The sequence below is a fragment of the Hylobates moloch genome, unplaced genomic scaffold (assembly GCF_009828535.3).
Source record: "Hylobates moloch isolate HMO894 unplaced genomic scaffold, HMol_V3 SCAFFOLD_2, whole genome shotgun sequence".
NCBI classification, from domain to species: Eukaryota; Metazoa; Chordata; class Mammalia; order Primates; family Hylobatidae; genus Hylobates; species Hylobates moloch.
Window position 1 is genome coordinate 24,562,605 of NW_026652277.1, and position 26,312 is coordinate 24,588,916.

Below are 26,312 nucleotides of genomic sequence, written 5' to 3' on the forward strand. Positions count from 1 at the left end.
CAAGACTCCGTCTCATTAAAAAAAAAAAAAAAAAAAAAAAAAAAAAAGGAAAAACAGAGCGAAGGAGAGGGCTAAAAAAATAATTTACTAAACTCAGACCATAGTACCAACCTGTATGATTCATTCAGATTTGTTTAGATCCTTGCTTTTTTAACAAGTTTTTTCCCAATCTGAAGCTAACTAGATAAGTGCTTTTTGTTATCAACCTGCCTGCCACTGTCAGCATGGATTATGTCTATTGAACAAGCGCAATTATTTAACAACCATATTTTTCCACCCAGTCAATTTTCTCTCATGGTAACAAACAAAATGTCCTTGAGATAGAAACGTCATGCTTGTTTCCACTTTGTCACCAAGCTCAGAATTCAGGAGCTGGGAACAGTTCCTGCCTGACTAAAAAATTCTCAGAACATCCTTCTCTCCATTCTAACTGTGTCCATGTGCTGCATCCTCCACCTGAAGGGCACTCCCTCTCCCCTGCCCAATAAGATCATGTTTCAGTGCCCTCCCTTGCCTCCTGGATAAAAGTGATATGAATTCCTCAGGCTCCCACTTGGAGCACTATCACTACCACCACCACCATCATCATCCTCTATCTAGGGCTTGCTGTGATGCCAGGCACTGTTTTATGTGTATTAATTCAAGTAACCCTCACCACAACCTTATTTCTTAAGTGCCATAATTATTCCCATTTTATAGATATGGACACTGAGGCACGTAGAAGTTAGTGCTGAAGGTCATTCGGCTGGTAAGTGACAGAGCAGGCCAGCTCCAGGGGCTATGCCCACAAGCACCCTACCATTGAACTGCTTAGCTACCTACATAGTTGTCTCTCCACTGGACTACACATTCCCAGAGGGCAGGCCCATCTCTTATCTATTCTTACATCACCCAGAGTGCCTGCCATGGTAACTGGTAAATCATTAACTGTTTATAGAATGAATGAATGGCTTTCCTGGCCTTTCCAGTGTGAACTGAAAGATATTGTCACAGAAAGACAGCCTGTGATGGCATCGGGGAAAGAGCACACCAACCTGGCAGCCCTGGAGTATATACATGGCCTGAAGCTAAGATCTGTCCATGCTGGACTATACAATGTGACCAACATAGCTGACCTTTTCAGTCAAGTAAACACTGATCAAGTATCATCTCCCCTAGAAAGTGACAGTAAGTAAGGGGCCACAGATGATGCCTGACATAACATAATTCAGTGATTGAGGTTGGTATAAGCTAGCAGGGCTGATCTTGGGTTGTGGTAAAGTGGTGAAGGTTGGAATTGGCATATTTTTCTAATTCTTTTAGTGTTCCACTAGAAAAATGGCTGAACCTTATTCAATTTTTTATACATACTCCGTCTTTTCCCAAATACTATATATATACATATATACACATATATATACACACACATATATACATATATACACATATATACACACATATATACATACATACACATATATACACACACACACATATATATATATACATATATGTGTATATATATATTCAGCAGATTTATAAACTGGAAGTGAGAAACAAAAAAACAAAAATAGAGACCAAAAATGGAAACTAGAATGAAACTAATACAAAAACATGTGCATAATAGAATCATTGTATATTTACTGTGGCTAGGAAAAAGATTGAAATATATATAGTATTTTATCACATATTCACAAAGGTTCTTCTTGTATCTTCAAAGTGGCCATTTTCTATAGCTAATGTCATTAGGTCCAGGTTGCAGATGAGGAGCTTGAGGCTCAAAGAGATCAAGAAACTTGGTTGAGTTATTCACCCACTAATAAGTGTGATTTGAATAAAGGCTGAACTCCTCAGAGGTAAGGAACTAATTCTAAAACCTGCTGCCTGAGAGGCCACACAACTCAGCTACGCCTAACCCATCTTTTCCAAATGGGAGAAAACAACCAAAAATCATTTTGGTAAAATATTTATTTGTTCCTCGAACCTACAATTATTACCATGTAACAATAAGCACTGCAGCTGTATGAAATCTAAGTTTGATTCCAGAACTAGTGTTTTGTGGAGCCTAATGGTGCCTCTTCCTGCATTCCTGTTGACATAAGTCACATTCTCTACCTAACCTCCTCTCAGCTTAGGCGTAGATGCTTTTCCTCAACCAGCTTTCTGGGTTAAGAGCAGAAACTTAAGATCTGAGTTAAAATCAAAACCTCCACTCCCTTTACTGTAAGTCCCTTGGGGCTTCCTGAGCCCTCCTGGGGAGGGCTGCTGCGGAGGGGCATGGTTCCGGGCAGACTGCTGTTCGCTCTGCACAGGGCATGAGGAAACATGTGGACCAGTGGCCAGACATCCAGAACCCTGATGCTGCCTCCCCACTTCTAGTTAGGTTGGAACCAAAATATGAACCTGAAGGAATGCAGACATAGATGCTGAAAAAATGTAAAAAGCCAGCAAAAGAAAATTTTGATCATGATAAAGAAAGACTACTCACAGTAGTTTATGGGACAGGTAATTTATGGGATAGTTGCTTCCTAAGAGGGGCCTGTATCTCACTGGCCTCAGTGAACCCTGAGTCTCCTCTCTTTCTGTCCCCTCCATCCTCAGCACTCCCTCCCATCCCCCACTGCCACCATCTGCCTAAGGACCGTTCCTCAGCTGAGCAGTCCTAAGAAAGGTGATGCAGACACTGTCTGCCTAGAATGTGTCTGTGCCTCTGCTGCTGTTGTCAACATCTACAGTAGGCTCCACTGCAGGGCATTCCAGTCAACACAGTGAACACATAATACTATCCACTTAGACATGGGATTAGTGCTAGCCAGACATACTGAGGAACAAAAATTCCTTAGCCACCTGCTGACTTATTGTGTGAAGGAGAGGCCCAGCTGATGTGCTACAATCTTCCCTGAACAATAAAATCATATAGTGCTTTCTATTTAGAGACAGAATTACCACTAATGGGATTCTGCCAATGACACAAACACCTTTACTGCCCCATCTTTCCTAATTTTCCTAACGTGGCCTGTTTCTGGCTGTGATAATGTACCAGCATGAACAACATAGATATTTCTCTTCAGAAAATTAACCACAATTCTGGGGGAGAAAACCCCAATAACATTTTGAGACTATCTGGAGTCCAGTTACTTTATCTATCCATACAACCATCCATAATCAACAGACTGGGTTTGTTCTTTAAATGTTTGTGGAGGTACATGAAATAAAATCCAAAAATACCTCAAAAAAGAAAAGGGATTTTAGGAAATAGTTTAACCATCTTAGCAAAATACTTTGACAAAACTACCACAAAATAGCAGACAATGCATTTACTGGAACAAGCTTTGGAGAAAATGTCCTAATCTTTATTTTACAAATAAAGAAATTGAGGCCCAAAGTAGTTAAATGAGTGTCCTAAGGTCATAGTACAAGTTAGTGTTAGGACAAGAAACTACACGAGCAACATAGGCAGCACGAGAAGAAAAACAGTAAAAGAAAATAGCTTTGAAAATCCAAGACTGCTGGGATTAGGCAAATCAGAGACATATACACACTCTGATCACCACTGACCCCATATGATTCCTTTAAGCCCCACTGCAATGCCCACTGCTCACACCCCTGCTATCCATCCTGGAGTAGATGCCATTTTATAGCAGGGGACACTGATGTCACAGATGATAAAAAAAACAGTGGAGGACAGAAGTCATTTGAGCCCCTTCCTATCCTTACTGGGCTCACCTTGCACCTCCAGCAGTACTTTATTTATCTGTATTTATATATGCACCTCCCCCCACCAAAAAACTTGTTGTAAAAAAATTTAAGACACTTATTTTTTAAGGCTTAAGCAGCAGAAGTATATGACCTTCAATGTTTAAAAAAAAAGTACTGCTATGAAAAATGAGTTCAGAACATCTTCATCTTCTCACAAGATGAAATACCCTCTTCAAGCTAAAATACCCTCTTCAAGTTGCTTACAAAAATAAACTAAAGGGGAATTCGCTAGAAGACTGCAGTCAATATTATTGAGTTTTGGGGTTCTTTAAAAAAATCAATGTTATCACTGAAGAACTAGCTTCCTATTGTCTACCACCTGGTACCTGTAGATTGAAGTAACAATTGGTCCTTGGTGACAGTGCTCAGTAAAGAAAACACATCAGCCCTTAAGGGTTCTCATGGAGGCTGAAGACCAAGGTGGGAGGCCTTAATGGAGACCCAAAGACTGTTTGGATCTGAATTTAGTCACTGTTGACTCGTTTACAGACTCTTTTTTTCTCAACTCCTTTGTGATGTTTAATAATACATGAAGGTAAGTTTTAGCATATGAACTAATCGCCACTGCCAATTGCATCAAACATAACTGTTAAACTGCGAATCTTTGCAAAGATGGACAGTGTTCAGAGCCTGGATGTGCAAATTAGCATCTAATACTGCATGTTACAAGTAACTGAACACATCTGGGACAAGAAACCCACTGCCGCTTAAAATACCTACTCTATTCTCTAGCACATCCCTGGTGCAATTAAAGAACCTAGTGCACAATTAAAATTCAGGTCAGCACACAGCAACAATGGGGCTCTTTGATGTGAGGTCAGCTTTGGTCATTCTCATATACTCATTAAACAGGTTAATCAACTTAGTGCAGAATATAGGATAGGAGTAACTAAACATCTATTTAATTACCATTACCCGGAGAGTTTTGGCAGAAATAATCTGTTTTATGTGTTTGACATAAATGTCAGTGCATGCTGGAGCTTTATAAAGGTGCTATTTCTGGAATTATGTGATTTTTTTTCAGGTTATGCAATGTAGATATTAGACAAGTATTTGTGTATTATACTTAATTATTAATTAAAATAGAAAAATAGATGGTCTGGTGGGTGGCTTTCTCTTACTCTCCTGTACAGTTCTCTTTCTTGGTTAAAGTAACAAACCATGAGTCAAATTTGTAGATTCTGTCTTATGCTCATTATATTGTTTGCCATCTTTGAGTCAAGATGATGCTGATGTGACACATTCAAGTCAGATGAGTAAACTTGATTCATGTTCTCCTAATGTGCTTTGTTCAGTATACAAAAGGAAGAACAGTTAACATGAACTTTTAGTGCCTATTGCAAATGCTTTAGTAGAAAGGCCTGGACTTTAAGGTCAAATAGACGTGGATTTAAATCTAGCTCCCTGATCTGCAGATGCTCATTTGTGAAATTAATACAAGCCCTATTTTGCAGGTTGTTGTGAAGATAATAAAATAATGTATCTAAAGTGTTTAGTACAGTGCTTGGAACATGGTAGAACTTAATGGCAACTATTTTTATCATTAAGAAAATGCTTTCCTAACCATTTCCTCATGCTTGTAATCCCGGCACTCTGGGAGGCCAACGCAGACCAATCACTTGAGGTCTAGAGTTTGAGACCAGCCTGGCCAACAGAGTGAAACCCCGTCTCTACTAAAAATACAAAAATTCGCTGGGTGTGGTGGTGTGCACCTGTAATCCCAGCTATTCGGGAGGCTGACTCAGGAGAATCACTTGAACCTGAGAGGCGGAGATTGTGCCACTGCACTCCAAGCCTGGGTGACAGAACGAGAGACTCTGACTCAAAAAAAAAAAAAAAAAAAAAGAGAGAGAGAGAGAAAGAAAGAAACAGAAAAAAAAAAAAAGAAAATGCTTTCCTAAGTCACTGAGAAATCCATAACATCATTAATCAGAGTGCAATTTTACTTTCCTCCCTAAAAACTATATTCAGTACTCCTAAGACAAGTCATTATTTTTTAAGGATGAAACTGAATATATGACATTGTGAAATTAAACAATGAACCCCCCTCACTAGACTTTTAAATAACAAGGTCTAAATGACCTCAAGAAAGAAGGCATAGTAAATGCTTCTTGTTTCATGCTCAAGTAATATACAGGGGAGTCCCATCTTTGGCGAGTGGGGAGTGGCACGAATACACTCAAGGTTGAAATTCACAAGTAGCCCAAATAATCCTGGAATATTCCGTAGAAAAGGACACCTGATTCCCATTATTTGTGGTAGGTATGTTCTATAAAGTTACTGCAAACAGTAAATTAGCAAATCCTGAGCCATTGCTCCTAGAGGACATACCAGGTTAGGGTCCTTCAAGCCTCTGTTCACAACATTTTCATAATCGAGATATAACCTTGTTTTATATGTGTTTCTGTCTAAAGAAACCTTCTTTAATATACACTGTTGTTTCATTAACATTGAACTTAGAGCCAACAGCACTATAACTCATGCCTGAACAAAGTTTATCAAACACACATTTTTTTTTCTCTGTAAGGCACATGAAAGACTTTTTGAGCTTAGGAACACTAAACAACACTTCAGCACTGTGCTTGAAGGGCATCTTAAACAGCAAAATCACCAACAAGAGCACAAAAATGCAAAAAAACACAAAACATGGCACTAAATTGATCTCAGAAAGGACAGTTGGCAATATGAGAACTGAAACAAGATGGCAGAGCATTGCCTGGTTCAGCCTCAGCTGGGAAACTTGTGCACCACGCAACTCAAAGTTTTTCACTGTTTGTTGCAGGTCTGTGAATGGGTGTGCAAGCACAGCAAATATTGATTTGGGGGTTACAAATTAATTTCAGTGAGTAGGTGGATTCACAAAGGTGCAATCTGCAAATAGTAAGGATCTACTGAAAATTGACATATCACCTCCCACTAAGTCCAATATAGCAAGTCTTTTCTTCACTATTTTAAGGAAAACTGTTTCCTTAGATAAGCACCAGATGAAGTAGTTGACTGACATTTAGGAGCCACATTGTGCAAAAAAACATGAGAACAAAACTAAACACTAGACCAAAATTTTAGAGAGTCTCAGAATGAGAAGATCCTAACTCTGTAAGAAGCAAGAGTGAACTGAGACCAACTAAAGGATGAATAAATTCAGATCTCCCATCTCAACATTTATTATGAAATAGTCAATTTAGAAATAACAAGAAAATATGACAGCTAGTAATTATGTTATGTTTATAAGAACCAGGCACAGTTCTAAGTTTAACTTATTGATTAAATATAGATCAACATAGTCATTTATTGATTATTTTTACTATTATTATTTAATGATCTGAGTTGTTGTTTCCCTCTATTTTTTGTTTAGAAATGTCAGTTTTGGAGTCTGAGGACAGACGCTATTAGGCTGGTCAGGAAAAGTGAAGTGTACTGGCAGGAAGACTAGAGGCTACTGAGTTTCTAGAAGTGCTGTCACCTCACACCTTATATACGGGCACTTATTGGTTCATGCAGAAAGCAACAACTACTGAGTTGAACACGTTCAACATGTGGAATCTTCTTCAGAGACAGACAATTCTTAGGATGATAAAATGTTAGACCTGGATGGGAGCCTGACAGTCACCTAATTCAACACCTTCTTTTGGGGGAAGAAAATTGAAGCTCAAGATGTTATGTAACAGAGCTAAGTAATAACATACATATAAATTGATCAGTTAGAAAAATTACATGATCATATCAATAAATGTTGAAAGTAATTTTATGAAACCCATACTAATTTGAAAGAAAAGAAGCCGGGCATGGTGGCTCACTCCTGTAATCCCAGCACTTTGGGAGATCTGCCAAGGCAGGCAGATCACCTGAGATGAGGAGTTCAAGACCAGCCTGACCAACATGGTGAAACCCCGTCTCTACTAAAATTGCAAAACTAGCCAGGCATGGTGGTGGGCGCCTGTAATCCCCACTACTCAGGAGGCTGAGGCTAAAGAATCACTTGAACCCAGGAGGCAGAGGTTGCAGTGAGCCGAGATTGTGCCATTGCACTGCAGCCTAGACGACAAAGCAAGAAAAATAAAAAAAGAAATGAGGATGGGTGCTTGCCCTATCACAATAAAAATATGTTATAAAATCACATTACTTTTTAAAATGTGACAAAAGGATCAACAGACCACTGGAGTGGCACACATAGCCAACAAATAGAATATAGTGTTTGCATGTATGTATGGGTATACACACACACACATAATATTGGGAAAATTGGTTAGGAATTAGTGAAAAAAATCACCTATAGCATCACTTGACATTAGTCACCAAAATAAGTTATAGACAGAATAGAGTTAAATATTTTTATGAACTAGAAAATACAGATAAAATATAGGTTGACATTTATCAGACCTCTGTTTAAGAAGGAAATTGTAACTTTGATATATTGGAAGGAATTAGAAAAGAAAATATCTACTATGTAAAATCTCTAATCTTTTGTTTTAAAAAATGACCAAAAGTTAAACTAAACAAAATGCGAAATATATTTTGGAAGAGTCTGATGGTTGTCTACCTAGCATGGTTCTCTCCTTTTTACTTTACTAACAGAACCCCCCCAACCACCTTTTTTTTTTTTTCTTTTTGAGCCAGAGTCTCAATCTATCACCCAGGTTGGAGTGCAGTGGTGCTATCTCAGCTCACTGCAACCTCCGCCTCCCAGACTCAAGCGAGTCTCCCGTCCCAGCCTCCCAAGTAGCTGAAATTACAGGCACATGTCACCACACCCAGCTGATTTTTGTATTTTTAGTAGAGGTGGGGTTTCACCATGTTGGCCGTGCTGGTTGTGAACTCATGACCTCAAGTTGTCCACCCGCCTTAGCCTCCCAAAGTGCTGGGATTACAGGCATAAACCATGGCACCCGGCCAGACCCCCAATTTTGTAAAAGTGGCAATGTATCCAATCAGAAATCCCATTTTAGACATCTTTGCAGCTAGAAGAGGTGGCTATATGATAAGTCTGGATCAAAAGACTGTATTGGAGCTTGCTAAATAGGGCATCCAGAGAAGCTTTATATAATAAAAGAGATAAACTGCAGCAAAGTCATGGTACTCCGCCCAGACCGCCTCCAACTCTCTACCTGCTCAGTGAGCTCACTCCCTTATTTCTCTGGGTTGTATCCCTAACAACAGGCACCTGTTACTTTCTTCAGAGGACTACTTTGGGCTATCACAGCCTCTTTGCCTGGATGTCTCAAGGGCCTGGGTGGTCAATCCCCACCACTGCCACCACCACTACTCCTCCCCCATCAACTGGAGCAGGAGTCTGTACACCGAGCCACTTTGCTTCAAGCTGACACAAACTCTAGCGTAATTTACACTCAGGATTCCTCTTGAGACTGTAAAATCCTTGACCTAAAATCACTCTTGCTTGGCTTTCTCTTCTCTATGCTGCCTTCTTTATTCCATTTACAGATTTCTCCTGGAAACACTTCCTTAGTAAATCACTAGCATATGAATGGGTGAGGGGCTGCTTCTGGAGAATCTGACCTAGGACGTATACTCAGCTGACATGCTCTTCCATCTTTCATTCCTTTGCCCTACACACGACCACTTTTTTCTTTCCTGGAGCATGGATGAAATGCCTGGATACTCAACAGCCATCTGGCAACCACGAGGCAATAGCATAGAGTCAAAGGCTCACATGCTAAGGATGGCATAGCAGAAAGATGGAAAGAGACTGGATACTTTATGGCATAATTAAGATGTCACGCTAGCCCTAGCCTTCTTTTTTGTTTATTTTTCTCTTTGTGATCCTCTCCACCACTCCCCCAGACATTACTTGTCTTTATATAAGACAAGTAAACACTTTACTTGTTTATATGCCTGGTATGGGAGGCAAAATAATGTCCCCACCCCTTCCCCACCAGGGATATCTGCATCCTAATCCCTTGAACCCGTGTCTATGTTATGTTACATGGCAAAGAGGAATTAAGGTTGCAGATGGAATTAGGGTTGCTACTCAGCTAACTTTAAAATAAGAAGTTTATTCTGGATTATCCAGATAGGCTCAATGTAATTTAAAAATGTCTATAAAAGTAGACCAGGTTCAGTGGCTCATGCCTGTAATCACAGTACTTTGGGAGGCCAAGGTGGGAGGATCATTTAAGGCCAGTAGTTCCAGACCAGCCTGGACAACATAGTAAGACCCCCATCTCTACAAAAAAATAAAAACAATTAGCCAAGTGTGGTGATGTGCACCTGTAGTCTTGCTGCTTGGGAAGCTGAGACATAAGGATTGCTTGAGCCCAGAAGGTTGAGGCTGCAGTAAGCTATGATTGCGCCACCGCACTCCAGCCTGGGCAACAAAGTGAGACACTGGCTTTAAAAAGAAAGTGGAAGAGGGAGGCAAGAGAGAGATCAGAGTCAGAGAAGGAGATGTGATAACAAAAGCAAAGGTGGGAATGCAAAAATGCAAATGACTCAGCCTGTCATTTCTGGCTTTGAAAACAGAGAAAGGGATTGTGAGCCAGGGAATACAGGCAGCCTCTAGAGACTGGACAAGGCAGGGAAACAGATGCTCCCTTGGAGCCCCCAGGAAGCACAGCCTTGAAGACACTTCCATTTTGGCCCAATGAGATGCATTTTGGTCCCCTGACCTCCAGAACTGTAAGATGATAAATTTGTTTGGTTTAAGCCACCAAGTGTGTGATCATTTGTTACACAGCAATGGAAAAATAATGCACCTAGTTTTCTGTTACTTGCAGCCTAATACAGCTCTAAATGATATTTTTAAACTAAAAAATATCGTATATAAAAAGCTTATGCAAATCAATAAAAAGCACTAAGTCCAATAAATTGATGGTCAAATAGCACATGTAAAAACAAATAAAGAAGGTGCTGAGAAGCAACATGGAAATAGGTTTTTCACAAAAATACATAAAGCATTTTTAAATATCAAGAGAAAAAAATCACTGTTACTACATGAAGAAGGCAGAATTTATATCATACGTTTCCAACTATGTGTTAGAAAAAAATAGCATTAAAAAAGACTGAAAAGAGATTTTACATGGAGAGATTTGGGGTGCTTTTTCCCTCTATTACTTTTTTGTATAGGTCATATCTAAATGGCTAATTCCCTCACTTTATTCAGGCCTCTTTAATAGGAAATACAAAATAAGCTTTGCCTTAAAAAATAATTACAATACAGTATGATATTTATAATAACACATGGAAGGTAAAGCCAAGTGCTCGCACAAAGGACGGGGAGGCTTTGCCTAGGAACCAAGAGGACTTCACAGAGGTGTGGGCAATTGAGTGGGGTCTTATCCAGGCCAACAGAGGAAGGAGGGCATTCCAGGTAGAGGCATGCCTGTGCACAAGCTCCAGGGTGTTGCATAGACTGAAAACAGTCCATGATGGCTGTAATATAGAGTGGGAAAGAGAGGGCAGTGGAAGATTGGTTATGGTGAGGTAGAGGCCAGACCTGAAAGAGTTTGACCTTTATACCATAAAGAAGTAACTTTTGTCAGGAAAGAGCCGTGATCAAATTTGTATTTTATAAAGATGTTCCTGCCATAGTGTGAGGATAGACACGGGACCAGAGTCAATGAGATAAATTAGCTCCACTGCAATTGTCCGGGCAAGAGGTCTGAACTGAAGCATGAACAAGGGAGATGGAAAGAAAGAATAAATTCAACAGATAGTTGAAAAGAAGAGTCTATGGGTCAAGGGGATGAGTTAGAGGAAGTGGTGAGCCTGACTCTCAGTATTTATTAAACATCTTTCTACCAAATTTTTCCTAGGTTTTTAAGTGAGAGGCAACATATGTAAGATTGCAGAAAGCCATGCAAATAATGCACAGTATTTACAGCTCAATGAATTATCACAAGTGAACACATTCATGCATTCCTCATGCATCCAATCACTTCTTGGACTACCGTAGCCTCAAAAGAATGACAACCACTTGCTAAGGCCATAAACCAGAATGTCACCTTTCATTCCTCCCTACCTCTCATATCATACATCTCAGCCATCAGCAAGTGCTGTCAGCTCTATCCTCAAAATATGTCCAGAATTCAACCTGTTCTCACCATCTCCACTGCTACTGCCCTACTCCAAACTCATTTCTAACTTGGACTCTTGCCATAACCTCCTGTGTGTTCTCCCTCTCTTTCTAATCCTGCTCCCCTTCAATCTGTTCTCCACACAGTTGCTGGAGTGGTCCTTTTAACACGGGAATTGTATCATGCTACTCCCTGTAGTGTATTGCCATAATGGCGGTAGTTCTTCACCTCTCCCCGTGTCGGTGCCCTTTGCCATGTAACTTTGCAGTAATCTGCCCTGCCTCTTTGACTCTAGGTTCAGAAATGTGATGGCTTAGTAGTAGACACAATGCAAGCAGAAGCTTGAACTGGATTCAGGCTTTATCTTTTGCAAAATTGTGTCATACACTATGCTTCTCCCACCTTAGGTCTGAATTCAAGTCTCACGAGATGCATCTGATTGGTCCAACCTAATTCACATCCAGCACTCCAGCTGCAAGGGTGTCTATAAACCACGGGCTCTGCAACACAAGAAGGAGCACTAGAATGATGTTGCCATGAATGAGGAATGATCCAAGTTATAGTAGCCACCACCTCTCTCCTGATTCAATGTGCCTTTCCAGATTGCCTTACATAGTCTTGCCCCTGTCCCTGCCATTACCCCCAGGATCCCCCTACTCTACTCTCTGGATCTCAGAGTCCTGGCCAGGGTTCCCAGGACCCACAGAAGATCCCGTCTTTCCCATGGGCCCTTCCCTGCCCACAAGGGCCTATGTTGGTCTCTGCCCCACCCTGCACAGTGTCTTTTAGTAATCTCCTCCCACACTCCACAGCTAGCCTCAGATAAAAAGGGATCTCCAGCCTCTCTCACTATGCACCTGTCCCCACTTCCTTCTCACTGCACTCAAGACTCGACCCAGCTGACCATTCTATCTCCACCTGGCCGTGGCCACTAAGCACTTAGAGTCATCTTTTTGGCTAAATTTGAATCCCACAGAGCCATAGTTTACATCAAATCTCCTCCTCTTTGGAGTTGTTTTTTCTCACTGTGTCTTTTATTTGGAAGCAGGACCATCTTATCCATTAGGCAGCAGTAGCGTAGTGCCTAGAGGTCCACAAAAATGCTTAATTTCTTTTAAAATCAGAATTAAAAAAACAGAAAATAAGAATAACAAATCCAGCCTGGATTATATTCTTTTCTGAACACATTTATAGGATATATTTTTAATTTTTTCTTTGATGAAGAAAGGGGCCCACAAAGGCAAAAGTGCCTAAGGCAAACAAAAATCATAATATAATCCTGGTTGTCTCTTAATATATTGTCACCTTTTGTAGGTGTATGTACGCTTCAACTTCATGCTATGAACATTGCCCATGCTGGAGTACAGTTGCGCAATCATGGCTCACTGCAGCTTCGACCTCCCAGGCTCAAGCAATCTACCCACTTTAGCCTCCCAAAGTAACTGGAACTACAGGTGTGAGCCACCATACCCCACTAAATTTTTTTCTTTTATTTATTTTTTGAGACGGAGTCTCGCTCTGTCACCCAGGCTGGAGTGCAGTGGCGCGATCTCGGCTCGCTGCAAGCTCCGCCTCCTGGGTTCGCGCCATTTTCCTGCCTCAGCATCCCGAGTAGCTGGAACTACAGGCGCCCGCCACCACGCCCAGCTTTTGTATTTTCAGTAGAGATGAGTTTCGCCAGGATGGTCTCAATCTCCTGACCTCGTGGTCTGCCCGCCTCGGCCTTCCAAAGTGCTGGGATTACAGGCGTAAGCCACCGTGCCCGGCTAAATTTTTTTATTTTTTGTAGAGACAGGGTCTCCCTATGTTGCCCAGAGCTCTATTTCTCCCCAGCACTCATCAGTTGAGCGCACAGGCTGCTTGGCCTTGGATCAGTCCAACTTGGCTACACGAATCACCACATATTCTTATTCACAGGTCTTTGGTGCAACGTAGGCACTTCGTGCCTTACCATGCTCAATGTCTGCAGATAGAGGAGAGAATTTGTCAGCATCCCCAAACGTGGAGTTATAAAAGAAGCATCTCCAGTGGTTGGGGGATTACTACAACAGCCAACTAATGGCTTTCCAAATCCAGTTTTGCCTCCACTTCAGAACATTGTCCACTGAGCAGTGAGATCTTTTTGATGGTGTGTACCAGATGGCATCACTTCCCTGATTATCCCTTTACAGGTTTCTCTTTGGAGGTAAAGTACAAACTCACAGTGGCCTACTGGGACCTCCACCCTCCACCCCTGCTGGCCTCTCCAGTGTGTCTTTCCCACCGTCTCCCACTCCCAGCTCCACACTCCAGACCTAACCTGAATGTTCAGTTCCTCAAGCAACAACTTCTATTTCTTTCACAGACCTCCTACTTGCCTTCCCCTGGGCTTTCCTCTGTGGAGGTCAATTTTCTCTTTTCTCTTCACTTGGCTACTTTTCAGTCCCCTGCTGGGAAATGACTCTGACCCCAAGACTGGATTAGATTACCCTGCTTCGCTTCCTCAACAGCACCCAGCATTTCCCCAACCACCCGTGCAGTCTACTGTTCTTATCTGTTTAACATCAGTATTCTCAATAGACTGTAAGCTTTGTGGGGCCACCATTATGTCTGTTTGTCTGTGACTACATCCTCAGCACCTACCACAGTGCTTGTCCCATAGTGTCCCTCCACATATTTATTGACTGTAAGAATGAATTAACACATTAAAGAAGAAAAAGTCTCAAAAAGATAAAACCAAAAATAACTCTCAATGCCAAGAATCAGTTCACATCCACTAAAAGAACACAGGTGTGGGGCCAGCGAATAAGAGAGATATACGGGTAACCACTCTGTGCCTCACTTTCCTCATCTGTTAGGTCTATTTAAAAAGCCCACCTTACAGGGTTGTTGTATTAAGGTAGTTAAATAGGCCAAGCATGGTGGCCTCATGCCTGTAATCCCAGCATTTTGGGAGGCCAAGATGAGAGGATCACTTGAGCCCAGGGGTTGAAGAGCAGCCTGGGTAACAAAGTGAGATCCTGTGTCTACAAAAAATACAAAAATTAGCCAGGCACGGTGGTATACACCTGTGGTTCCAGCTACTCAGGAAGCTGAGGTGGGAGGATCACTTGAGCCCAGGAGTTTCAGGCTGCAGTGAGCAAGACCGTGCCACTTCACTCCAGACTGGACAACAGAGTGAGACCTGGCCTCAAAATAATAATAATAATAATAATAATAATAATAATAAAATTTTAGAAAAGGTAGTTAAGGCCAGGCACAGTGGTTCATGCCCATAATCCCAACACTTTGGGAAGCCAAGGCAGGAGAATAGCTTGAGGCCAGGAGTTCAAGACTAGCCTGAGCAACATAGTGGAATGCCATCTCTACAATAACTTTAAAAATTAGCCAGTGTGGTGTCATGTGCCTGTGGTCTCAGCTACTCAGGTGGCTGAGGTGGTAGTATTGCTTGAACCCAGGAGTCTGAGGCTGCACTGAGCCGTGACTGCACCACTGCACTCCAGCCTGGGCAACAGAGTAAGACCCAGTCTCAAGAAAAAGAACAAAAACAAAACCAGAACAAGATAGTTAATATAAATAAAGCATTCAGAACAGGATTTAGGATATGTTGGTATTGTACATGAGGATGATGATGATTTACTTTTGACATCTTTCCAGGGTAGGATACTCCACATGACACAGTGAACATGCAGGCACTTTACTAAGGCAAGCATGTGCCGGAAGGCACGTTTGTACACTGGTGATGCCCATTGCCCCATCCTAGAGAGGCAGGAGCAAAATCAGCTGAGACTGCTACTTCCTGAAGTTTTCGTTATCTACAACATAGTACAGAGTAGAAAGTTACAACCTTGATCTGTGGAAATGCACATAAACCACTGCTGCATTTTCAGCCCATCTGGAGAGTTGGGCCAAATGAGTATTCCATCTTTATCCTCCCAAGTCCCCAAGAATAACACATCAAAGAGCATGTTTGCATCCCTACAACAGATAACGGCACTGCCATAAGCTTCAGGGTCCACACATGCTACAGATAGAATGAATTAATAATTTCATATATTTATAAAATATAAATTAACCCAAGAAATATATCACTCCAAGTAAAATTCCGGCTTTTTGAAACTGAGCAGAGAAAGACACTTTGATAAACGAAAATCTAGTAAATTTTCATTATATGGCATCACCAAAATGGCATTTATCACATGGAAAAAATCATTCCTCTCTGATATACAGGTGTTGACACACCAGAAGCATCAGGTTATGGGGGAGAGGGAGGGGGAATCCAGAAAGCTGACTTTTAAAATTACATTTGATGAGTTAACTATTTTTTTAACAATAGAAGAGGAAAGTAATGTGATCAGTAAGAATTCTAGAGGCTCTAGTGCATTTATGTAAGCACAGTAAATTATTCATAAAAACCATGGAGCATTTACCTTTGTCTTTGTGTATAATATACCATGTCTGTGTGGAACCCAGTTGCTTTGATGGTAAACAGCTATTCTTTCTGATACCTGGCCTTATCTTGCTCTGCTCTGTGTCGAAAGGTTCCCTTAATAGCCAAACTGGTTTTCCTGGAAGAAGAAGAAAAAGAAAGCAGTGCAAGAAATGTATGTATTAGACTTCTTTCTTTTCCATAATACTGTCATGATAATTTATATTCATATTCAAAGATGTAAGGATCCATACACCAGCTTTGAACAGAAGTGGTAAAAAATGTAAAACAGCATCCTATATTAAATATACCATGGCAAAGAAAAAAAATTGTCAGTCTATTCTACAAAAATACAATACACTAAAAATCAACCTTTTCCATTCTCATGTCCCTGACCCTGAAATAGAATGCAAGAATGCTGTAGGCATGTGGATTATTTATTACTGGGTTTAGGGATTATTTTATTGTTGGATAGGCTTGAGGGAGGGTATGTATTATCTATGAGATATTTCCAAAACTTTTTAAAAACATCATTAGAGATGAGAGCAACTCAGGAACATAAGGTTCTGTTTGTCCCATAAAGAATTTTCTATTCAGCACCTGAAATAATTCTATAGCTTGAAAATTTTGTATATATCTATATATCTCTCTACATAGATATATATTTTGTAGGATTTCATCCCTAAGATAGAGAAAAATAAGATTAAGTAAAGAAGAACTCATTAGCATCACCCCTAGGTAAAGAAATATGTGAGCTGAGATGGAAGGCCTGTATATGTAAAGCTAGGAAACACTTATTTCCATAATGCAAAATGTGTCAAGTTTTGTAGAGATAATAGTATTGACTAAAGAATGTTAATGACAATAAATCTCTCAGAAATACCCAGAACTGGAATCTCTCCGTCTAGCTCAGGATGGTCTGTGGAACAGACCAAGGAGCTCACCTTTGCCCCCTTCTCCTATTTTGTGGTATTTTCCATATGTTTCCAGGTAAACTAGAAAATTTCCCTCTAGCAACAGAACCTGGAAGTGGCACACAGAAGGACCCAAAGTTACCCTTAGTGGAAGCTCTTTAAGAGCCCCCACAGCTGCAGCCACAGAACAGAGAGCAGGAGATTCTCCCAGAATCAGGCCTGTGAACTGTGCCCAGCCCAGGCCACCCGGCCTCTTGGCAAGGCCCACCTGGGCAGACACTCAAGGGCTGCAACCACACTCAGGGCCACCTGAGAGAAGGGAAGTGATTCTTTCTGCTCCATACTCCTCCACCCCACTGGGTTTTATTAGGAAATTCTATTGCATAAAGATTCTGCATAAATCATATGTATCTGAGCCAATTCCATCCTTCCCACCAGCACACCAGGGAAAACATTCAGTACTGAGTAAAAGAGCAGCACACGGAAAAAGGAGAAGCCGGAGTAGTGTGTGGTCTCTGTACTTGACCATATTATCCAAACTTCTTCCCAGACCTGTTCTTTCACAGCATAAAAATCACACTGATAATTCCCAAGCAGTGGGCCTGGGTAATATGCTGGATATAAACCTTATTCAAGAAGAGGAATAGTGGGTGATGCCAGTGTATAAAAACTACATGTTATTCAGAATTTCTATTGTATAAGAAATCTGCATAAATCATCTCTGGAAGTTTCTATTATTATTCCATTCTACAGGAGACAAAACCGAAGCTCAGAGACATTAAGGAATTTGCCCAAGATTACATAGCTGGTCAGTATATGAGCTAGGATTTGAACACAGATTTTTAAGACCGCATGCTCTTTTTTAACCACTGAACCAAATCATACTATTTGTCTTTGTAGATCAGGCAAATGTGGAGAGTATGAAAACAAGTAATGGTTTCATCAAAATATGCATGTCAACTTTATCCATAGTATTTGAATGAGGGACAAGGCACTAAAAGTGTTGATTTATCATACACACACACACACACACACACACACACACACACACACACACTTAGGCTAAACTAATGGAACAGTGCAAACACAGGAAGGCATATGTAGGACACAAAGGCTGTATCATGCGATCATATGATCTGATTCTGTGGCCACAAAGGGTTTCCTCCAGCCTTATGAATATGGATAACCCCAGAGACTGCAAAGTATTAGGTTGCTGACTCCCTCTTCAGACTAATCAAATAGAAATACTACTAAAAGCAATGTGGTATCCTGGTTGGATCCTGGAACAGAAAAATGACATGAATGGAAAAATTAATGAAACCTGAAAAAAGTTTAGAGTTTAGTTAATAGTAATGTACCAACATTAATTTCTCAGTTTTGACATATACACCATAGTTATGTAAAATATAAACAGTAGGGCAAACTGGGTGGAAGGAACACAGGAATATTGTACTATATTTTTTATTTTTGAGACAGGGTCTCGTTCTGTTGCCCAGGCTGGAGTGCAGTGGTGTGATCACAGCTCACTGCAGCCTCAATCTTCCTGGCTCAAACAATCCTCCTGCCTTGGCCTCCTGAGTAGCTGGAACTACAGGCATGCACTAATACACTTGGCTAATTTTTTAATTTTTGTAGAGACAAGGTCTCACTATATTGTCCAGGCTGGTCTTGAGCTCCTGAGCTCAAACAATTCTCCTGCCTTGGCTTCCTAAAATGTTGGGATTACAGGCATGAGCCACAGTGCCCAGCCTGTACTATCTTTAGAACTTTTCTGTAAATCTAAAATTATTCCAATATAAAAACATCTTGTTTTAAACATTAAATATAAATATAAATATAAGAGAGAGGGACGGGGAAAGCAAGAGCACAGTCCTAGAGGCCAGAAAATCATCTTGCTAGCCTCTTAAATCCATAAAGCAAAATTATGCAGGATAATTTTGTAAATGCTTTTATATGTTACTGATATGGTACACAGGTGTAAAAGCATTACCTGTGTATATTTAAATAAGCAGAAAAACAATTCTCAAAGATCACAATTGGCTGGGCACGGTGGCTCAAGCCTGTAATCCCAGCACTTTGGGAGGCCGAGATGGGTGGATCACGAGGTCAGGAGATTGAGACCATCCTGGCCAATATGGTGAAACCCTGTCTCTACTAAAAATTCAAAAAAATTATCCAGGTGTGGTGGTGGGTGCCTGTAGTCCCAGCTACTCAGGAGGCTGAGGCAGGAGAATGGTGTGAACCCAGGAGGCGGAGCTTGCAGTGAGCAAAGATCACGCCACCGCACTCCAGCCTGGGTGACAGAGCGAGACTCTGTCTCAAAAAAAAAAAAAAAAAAAAAAAGATTAGAATCATACAGGAGTTAGACTAAAATCTTGCTTTGTCAAAACGGCTCTCCAGGAAGCTTATCCTCTTGTGAGCACTTCATTAGCAGGGATTCCCTTTGCTAGGGATGGGAATGAGAAGAATCTGTTGCCAGACACAAAAGAAGAATTGAAAAAAAAAATGGTAAAAAATACCATGTTCTTAGAAAAAGACTCAACATCCTTACATGTCAATTTTCCCTAAATAAATCTGTAAATTTATTAACAACATGTTTCCAACAGAAAGGTTGAAATAATTTTTTAGGGGAACTCAGCAAGCTGATTTTAATTTTCATAAACATGCAAGAACAGCCATGAAAATTCAGAAATGGAATAGAATAAAAGGGAACAAGCTCTGTCTAATTTTAAAATATATAATACAACTAAAACTTTAAAAACAAAGTGTCTAATTAAACAAATTTTTAAATTAAACAATTTAAAAAACAATTTAAATTAAACAAATAATTAAATAAAACTTTAAAAACTGGTGTCTAATTAGACAAACTGATCAATGGAACAAAACAGAATGTCCAGAAATAGTCTTGAGGCAAATGGGCGGTGATATGGAAAATATTACTAAGTTGTTTTGTTTGTTTGTTTGAGACAAAGTCTCGCTTTGTCACCCAGGCTGGAGTGCAATGGCATGATCTCGGCTCACTGCAGACTCCACCTCCTGGGTTCAAGCAATTCTCCTGTTTCAGCCTCCCGAGTAGCTGGGATTACAGGTGCACACCACCACACCTGGCTAGTTTTTGTATTTTTAGTAGAGACAGGGTTTCAACATGTTGGCCAGGCTGGTCTCAAACTCCTGACCTCAAGTGATCCACCCATTTCAGCCTCCCAAAGTGCAGAGATTATAGGCATGAGCAACCGCACCCAGCCCTAAAGCTGTTTTTTTACATTATATATCCCACTAAAATAAATTCCAGATGTATTAAACATACATTCATATACAAAGTAGGTAAAAACATAGAAAGATGTTTTTAAAAATCTATTTTGGGAAAAGCCTCTTTAAGTATAACATAGAAATCTTAAGTCAGAAAAGATAAGAAATGGATATCTGACTACATAAAAATAAAAACTTTCTGAATAAAAATAAAAACTTTTTGTATTTTACTTTACTACACAAAGTAATATTACAAACATATTTACCAGTTTGCTGTTTATATTTTACTCTACTAAACAGAGAAAAATACAAACAGCAAACTGGTAAATATGTTTGTAACTCATATCCCAGAAAAAAGGTACTAATATTATCATACATAAAGAGCAATAACAAATTGACAAGAAAAGAAAAACAAACCAATAGAGAAGTGAGCAAAGGATATGAACATACAGTTCAGCAGAATAGGAAATACATACTCAGGAGGCTAAGGCAGGAGGAGCACTTGAGGCCCAGAGTTTGAGGTTGCAGTGAACTATGGTTGCACTCCAGCCTGGGCAACAGAGCATGACCCCATCTCAAAAAAAAAAAAAAAAAAAAGAAAAGGAAATATAAAGAGCTCTTTAAACTTACGCAGAGATGTTCATCCTTACTTGTATAAAAAGTACACATTAAAATACATTGAGGCAATATTTTCACCTTATGGACTGGCAAAGATAGAGAAATTTGATCAGTGTGAGGAAACAGGCACTCGCATATATGTGTAGTGGATATGTAAATTGGTATGATCTTTATGGAAAGCAATATGGCAACACAATTTCTATCAAAGCCACAAATGCCCATACCTTCTCACCCAGTAATTTCAATTCTAATAATTTGCACTTCATGCACATTCTCACAATTGGCATGATCTCGGCTCACTGCAAACTCCACCTCCTCACACAAACACAAGAATAATAATTACCACATTTTTGGTGCTAGCAAAAGATTAGATACTACTTAAATATCCATCAATAGAGGACAGGTAAAATAAACCAGAACACATCCATATAATAGAATACTATGTCATAGATAAAAAGAATGAAGCAGCTCTAGAGAGACTGAGAGTAAAAGGCTTCCAGAATATGTTAAGTTAAAAAGGCAAATAATGAAACAATGAATGGCATGCTATCACATTTGTGGGAGTGGAAGGGCAGGGGGAGGTGTATATATATTTAGAAATGGATATAAAATCTGAGTTTTGGTGATGGAATTTCACAAGTTTTCTCTTTTGTCCTAATTTTTTAAATAATGAACATTAATTCCATTTTAAATAAGAAAAATAAACAAAGTTAATTTTTTAAGGAACTCAATCAAATGCCCTATAACTACTCAAACTCATTTCTGGAAAGAGAAGAAAGTGAAAACAAATAAAACCACCTGGTTCTTTAGGTCTCTCTCCCTGATCCTAAGCAGTCCCCATCCTCTCCCTGGGAAAACAATGCAGTGTTAAACCCTCAAAGCCTCCCAGCTCAGTTGTTAAGGTAATTGTGTTTACTCTTTTCCAAACAAAGTAATTTGAATCAGAAAAGTAAATGTGCTCTGTCTTCAGGTTCTTTGATGTCATCTTCCTCCTTGCTCCGGAGTGTATGATGCCTGCCTGCTGCCCAGAGCATTACACACAGATTCTCTAAGCATTGCCATAGCTACATCATTCTGCTTAGGATAATCATGTAAAACAAATAAGACATAAGTAAAATCAAACTTGAAATAAAACAATAGGCCCTAAAAAAATAAGCTGTGTATGTTTATTTCTTCCCTTTGAACACTTATGCTGATTATGAAACTTTGGAGTATTTTGAAATTTCAGAACAATTTTTAGTGTGCTAAAGCCCCAGAGGCATGACTATTTTCTTTCCTGAAAATAACATCTGATCAAGGCCAATGGTATGTTTGAAACATTAAGAGCCAGTGTTTGTACCTCTTAAGCCTATCAGATGATTTCCCTCTAGATGACCCTTGTTAAACATCACATCAGCTCTAAATGTGATTTTAGGATTTTAGGTTCTTAAGACTCTGAAGCTAGTAGCTGTTTAGTCATCCAGGCCAGATCTATGCAGGCAAAGGACTGAGTAGTTCATGCTGTATTAGATGAATTATCTGAGTTAGCCAAATAAAATCCTCTGGCCTGTGGGCTACCTACTGTCTCCACTGTCCCAAACCACCCCACAGTCACTTCATTCTTACTCTGGGATGTCCTGGGTCTACTTGCCTGGAGCTTCAGCTTCTTTTTCCTGTTTTCCTCTTTTTAACACTCCTTTGCTCTGCCTTTTTTTTGTAACAACAAATTTGGAGTTGGAAGTTAACTTTAAGAAGACAAGAAAGTTAGGAAAATATTTAAAAGAAATCTGCTAGAATGTCCCTTGCTCATTTAACACCCAGGAGTTAAGCTTCTATAATGGCATTTAAATCCTTGGGTTTTTCCTTTTTTTTTTCATTACTTTATGTACTTGCAATAAAAACATTCCTTTAGACTTTAGAAATTCTAAATAAAACAAGAACAAAAGAGTGTTCCTTCTTTTCAACTCTCCACCCAAATGTTACCATTGTAAATCAAGGTAGCAAAGTAAATTAACTACTGGCATTTAAATGTTTGCTGTCCCAAATATTTATTCCTTCCCACTCCCCCAATTTCTTTTATACAAAACAATGCTCATAAAAACAATAAATACTCATTCTTTGTCTACTAAAAATTTTAGATCAAAGTACTGTGTGGTCCAAATCCTGAATTGTAAAAAGTAATGTTTGTTCAGCAGGAAGCCTTCAACTTCCCAACAGCAACCTGACCAAATTTGGTTTCCAATTTTATCTAAGCACTGAAGTGCTAGGTGTAGACATAATAATACGATTCACTCCACATTTGCATAATATACTTTACATCTGGAGTTTCATTTACCCCTTAACTGCATGATGTGCTAGAATGGGATGTATTTTGGTGTCAAGAAAAACCTGAATGTGCTGTCACTTGATGCTCTTATGCAGCTACAATTCAGTTTTGTCATGGGTAAGAACAAGAGGGTATGTATGCCTACTTCTCTGGGATGCTGTGATGATTGGGTGAAATAATACATCCATGACTGCTGCCCCACAGTGGGCCTGCCCATTGTTGCACGTGCCATACCATGTTGTTTTTCTATGTTTGTATATTAGCATCCCACCACTAGAATGTCTACTCCTCTGGGAAGGAACTAGGACCCCCTCTCCACCTCCTTCTGCAGCCTCAGAGTAGCTTCCATGTACATTCTTAAAAACTGATTTAAGCATACTGATTGTTGAATTCTTTTCTTGGGCTCACAAAAATTACTATACCCCATACCACTGCTCCCGAGCAAAAGGGCACTGGAGCCTCTATTTCCCCTGCCACATTCCTACTTCTGGAGCCCTATTCAGGCTGAACATTTACAGGAGCTGTGAGAACCTCTGGTTCCCTCAGCCTCTAGCCCTAAACCAAGCTAGGTTGGCACAAACTAGCCCCAAACTGCCCAGTGCCTCACTGTCCTTCATTCACTGCACTTAAGCTCCAGCCCCACCCCCGCATGCACACATGCACATCACTCCCAGGCGTAGGATGCCAGGCAGTCCACAGCTTTCCATCCAGGCTCTTCCACAGCACTCACCACTCACACTTTTCTGCTGGCCTGATTCCCTCTGCCCAGAGGGTGAGAACAGCTCTATGTTTCCCTGAGGTGGAAGCCCTACCCCAGAGCTTTTGTGTGTGCCTTGTTCAGTGACAAAGTTGTCCCTGGGGACATGCTCCTGAGTAACGAACTTGACAAACAACTTTAAAATGACTACCAACAATCCACTCTAGGGCAGATTATCCAAGGGTAGATACACACTGCCCACCCCCTGCAAACTCTTTTGTGGTCCTATAATTTCCCTTGGGCTCATCTTTCAGGCAGTACGAGGAGAAACGACTGAGGCTCTTTCATAGTCTGGGTAAGTGGTTTTTGGTGAGGTGGACTACTCTCCTCGTAAATTATTCAGGAATGCATACTGATTGAAGCACTATTGAGCAACCAGTTGTGCTAGTTGCTACAAGGGAGATAATTATAAGACACAGCCCCTGCCTTCAGCAGCGTTATTAGAGGCACAGGTTCTATATAGGGCACAGGTTCCAAATCCCAGCTCTGCCACAAACTATCTGCATGACCCTTAGCCTAGCTCTGAGCGTCAGTTTTCATATCTGTGAAATGGAGATACTCTACAGATTGTTTCCAGGACTAGAAATCACATGTGTGATATGCAGGGCAAGCAGTGAATAGGGTGTAAATGACAGGTGTTTGTTTCTGTTTTGTTTCATTGTTTTCTGAATGCTTGTTAAGAGGTGCTGTCCATGCTCTCAGGAGACCTACCAACACAGGAAGGAAGAGGAGGCAAACACGTCACCTAGTACTACAGTAGACTTCTCCACAGGGTAAAGTTCTAGGGTGGGGCCAAAGGAAGCTGCAGTCATGTCTCCCTGGGGTAGGGAAATCCTTCATAGAAGAGATGACACAAGCTAGACCATGAAAGATATTTAAGCATAGCACAAGTGGTGAAGACTGGAACGGCATTTCAGATGCAGGGAAAGCCTGAGAAAAGGCCTAGAATACTGCATGGAGTTGAACACCTGGAGCCTATGGTGAAAGCCTGGGCCCTGTGGTATGACTGTTGTGTGGGAGAGGACTGAGGGAGAATCAGAGGCAGAGCACAAAGTGATTTCTTGTAAGCAAGTGAGGCAGGCAGTTGCTACTGAGCATGTTTTTCTTTTGATAATCTTTATTTTAATTGTAAAAACAACATATGCTCATTGTTAAAGAAAAATTACATAGTAAAGAAGTACAGGGAATAAAAAGCAAATGATCCTGCCCCATTCCCTACAGGTAAGAGTTTAATGTTTACCCTTCTGGATCTTTCATTAGAGAGTATTTTAGGCAGGAATATGCAATGACCAGATTTGTATTTAAAAAAAAAATCACTTTGGGGCCGGGCACAGTGGCTCATGCCTGTAATCCTAGCACTTTGGGAGGCCAAGGCAGGTGGATTGCCTGAGCTCAGGAGTTCAAGACCAGCTCGGGCAACATGGAGAAACCCCGTCTCTACTAAAAATACAAAAAATTAGCCGGGCGTGGTGTTGCGTGCCTATAATCACAGCTACTCAGGAGGCTGAGGCACAAGAATCGCTTGAACCCGGGAGGTGGAGGTTGCAATGAGTCGAAATCATGCCATTGCACTCCCACCTGGGTGACAGAGCGAGACTCTGTCTCAAAAAAAGAAAAAAAATCACTTTGGGTAGAAGGTAGTGGACGGGGTGACTGAAGCCAGGGAGACTCCCCAAGTGATGGGGCAGTTCTTTCAGAGAGACAGTGAGAGTCTGTACGTACTGAGGCAGTGCTGGGGGCGCTTGGTTCCTCACCCATCATGCAGGTGAGGGAGCGAGAGGAATTATAAATGACACCCTGGTTTTGGCTTATATGAATGAAATTAGATGTATAGAAGAACCAGAGGTTTGCAGGGGGAAATTATGAGGATAGTTTTGGGCATGATGAGTTTGATGTGGCCATCAGACAAGCAGAAAAGTATGTCCAAGGTCTGGGGCTTAGGAGAGAAATGTGGCTTAAAGAAGCAGATGTGGAATACTTTTCATGAGGGGGAGCTCACTGAGGGAGAACTAGGGAAGGCCTATACTTAAGAAGCAAGCAGAAACAGGAGACCTTTCCAGGGAGATGAAGGAGCAGACAGAGGAGGAGAAAGAGGAGAACAGTGTGATGGCGAATAGGAGAGAACTTCAGGAAAGATCAGGGGAATCAAATGCTGTTCAGGGAACAAGGAGTCTGATGGAAGTGAGGGCCAGCTTTGCTGGTAGCAGTCATCAAGGAAGGGGCTGACAGTGGAGCAAGTTCAGTGCTTTGTTTATATTATCAGAAAAAGGCAAGGAGGAAATACGACACAATG

At 40.6% G+C, this 26,312-nt stretch overlaps 1 protein-coding gene across 6 annotated transcripts in view; it reads right to left on the reverse strand.

The window, feature by feature from the left end:
• LOC116479343 (uncharacterized) overlaps positions 1–26,312 on the reverse strand; it is a 168,082-nt gene that overhangs the window by 123,951 nt on the left and 17,819 nt on the right. For 5 of the 6 annotated variants that reach the window (XR_009211308.1, XR_009211310.1, XR_009211306.1 and 2 more), the window contains one exon: positions 16,178–16,315. The gene's annotated coding sequence lies outside the window, so the exon portion shown is untranslated. Of the gene's footprint in view, positions 1–15,409; positions 15,563–16,177; positions 16,316–26,312 lie in introns of those variants that run through there. The other variant, XR_009211312.1, reaches the window with a different exon arrangement.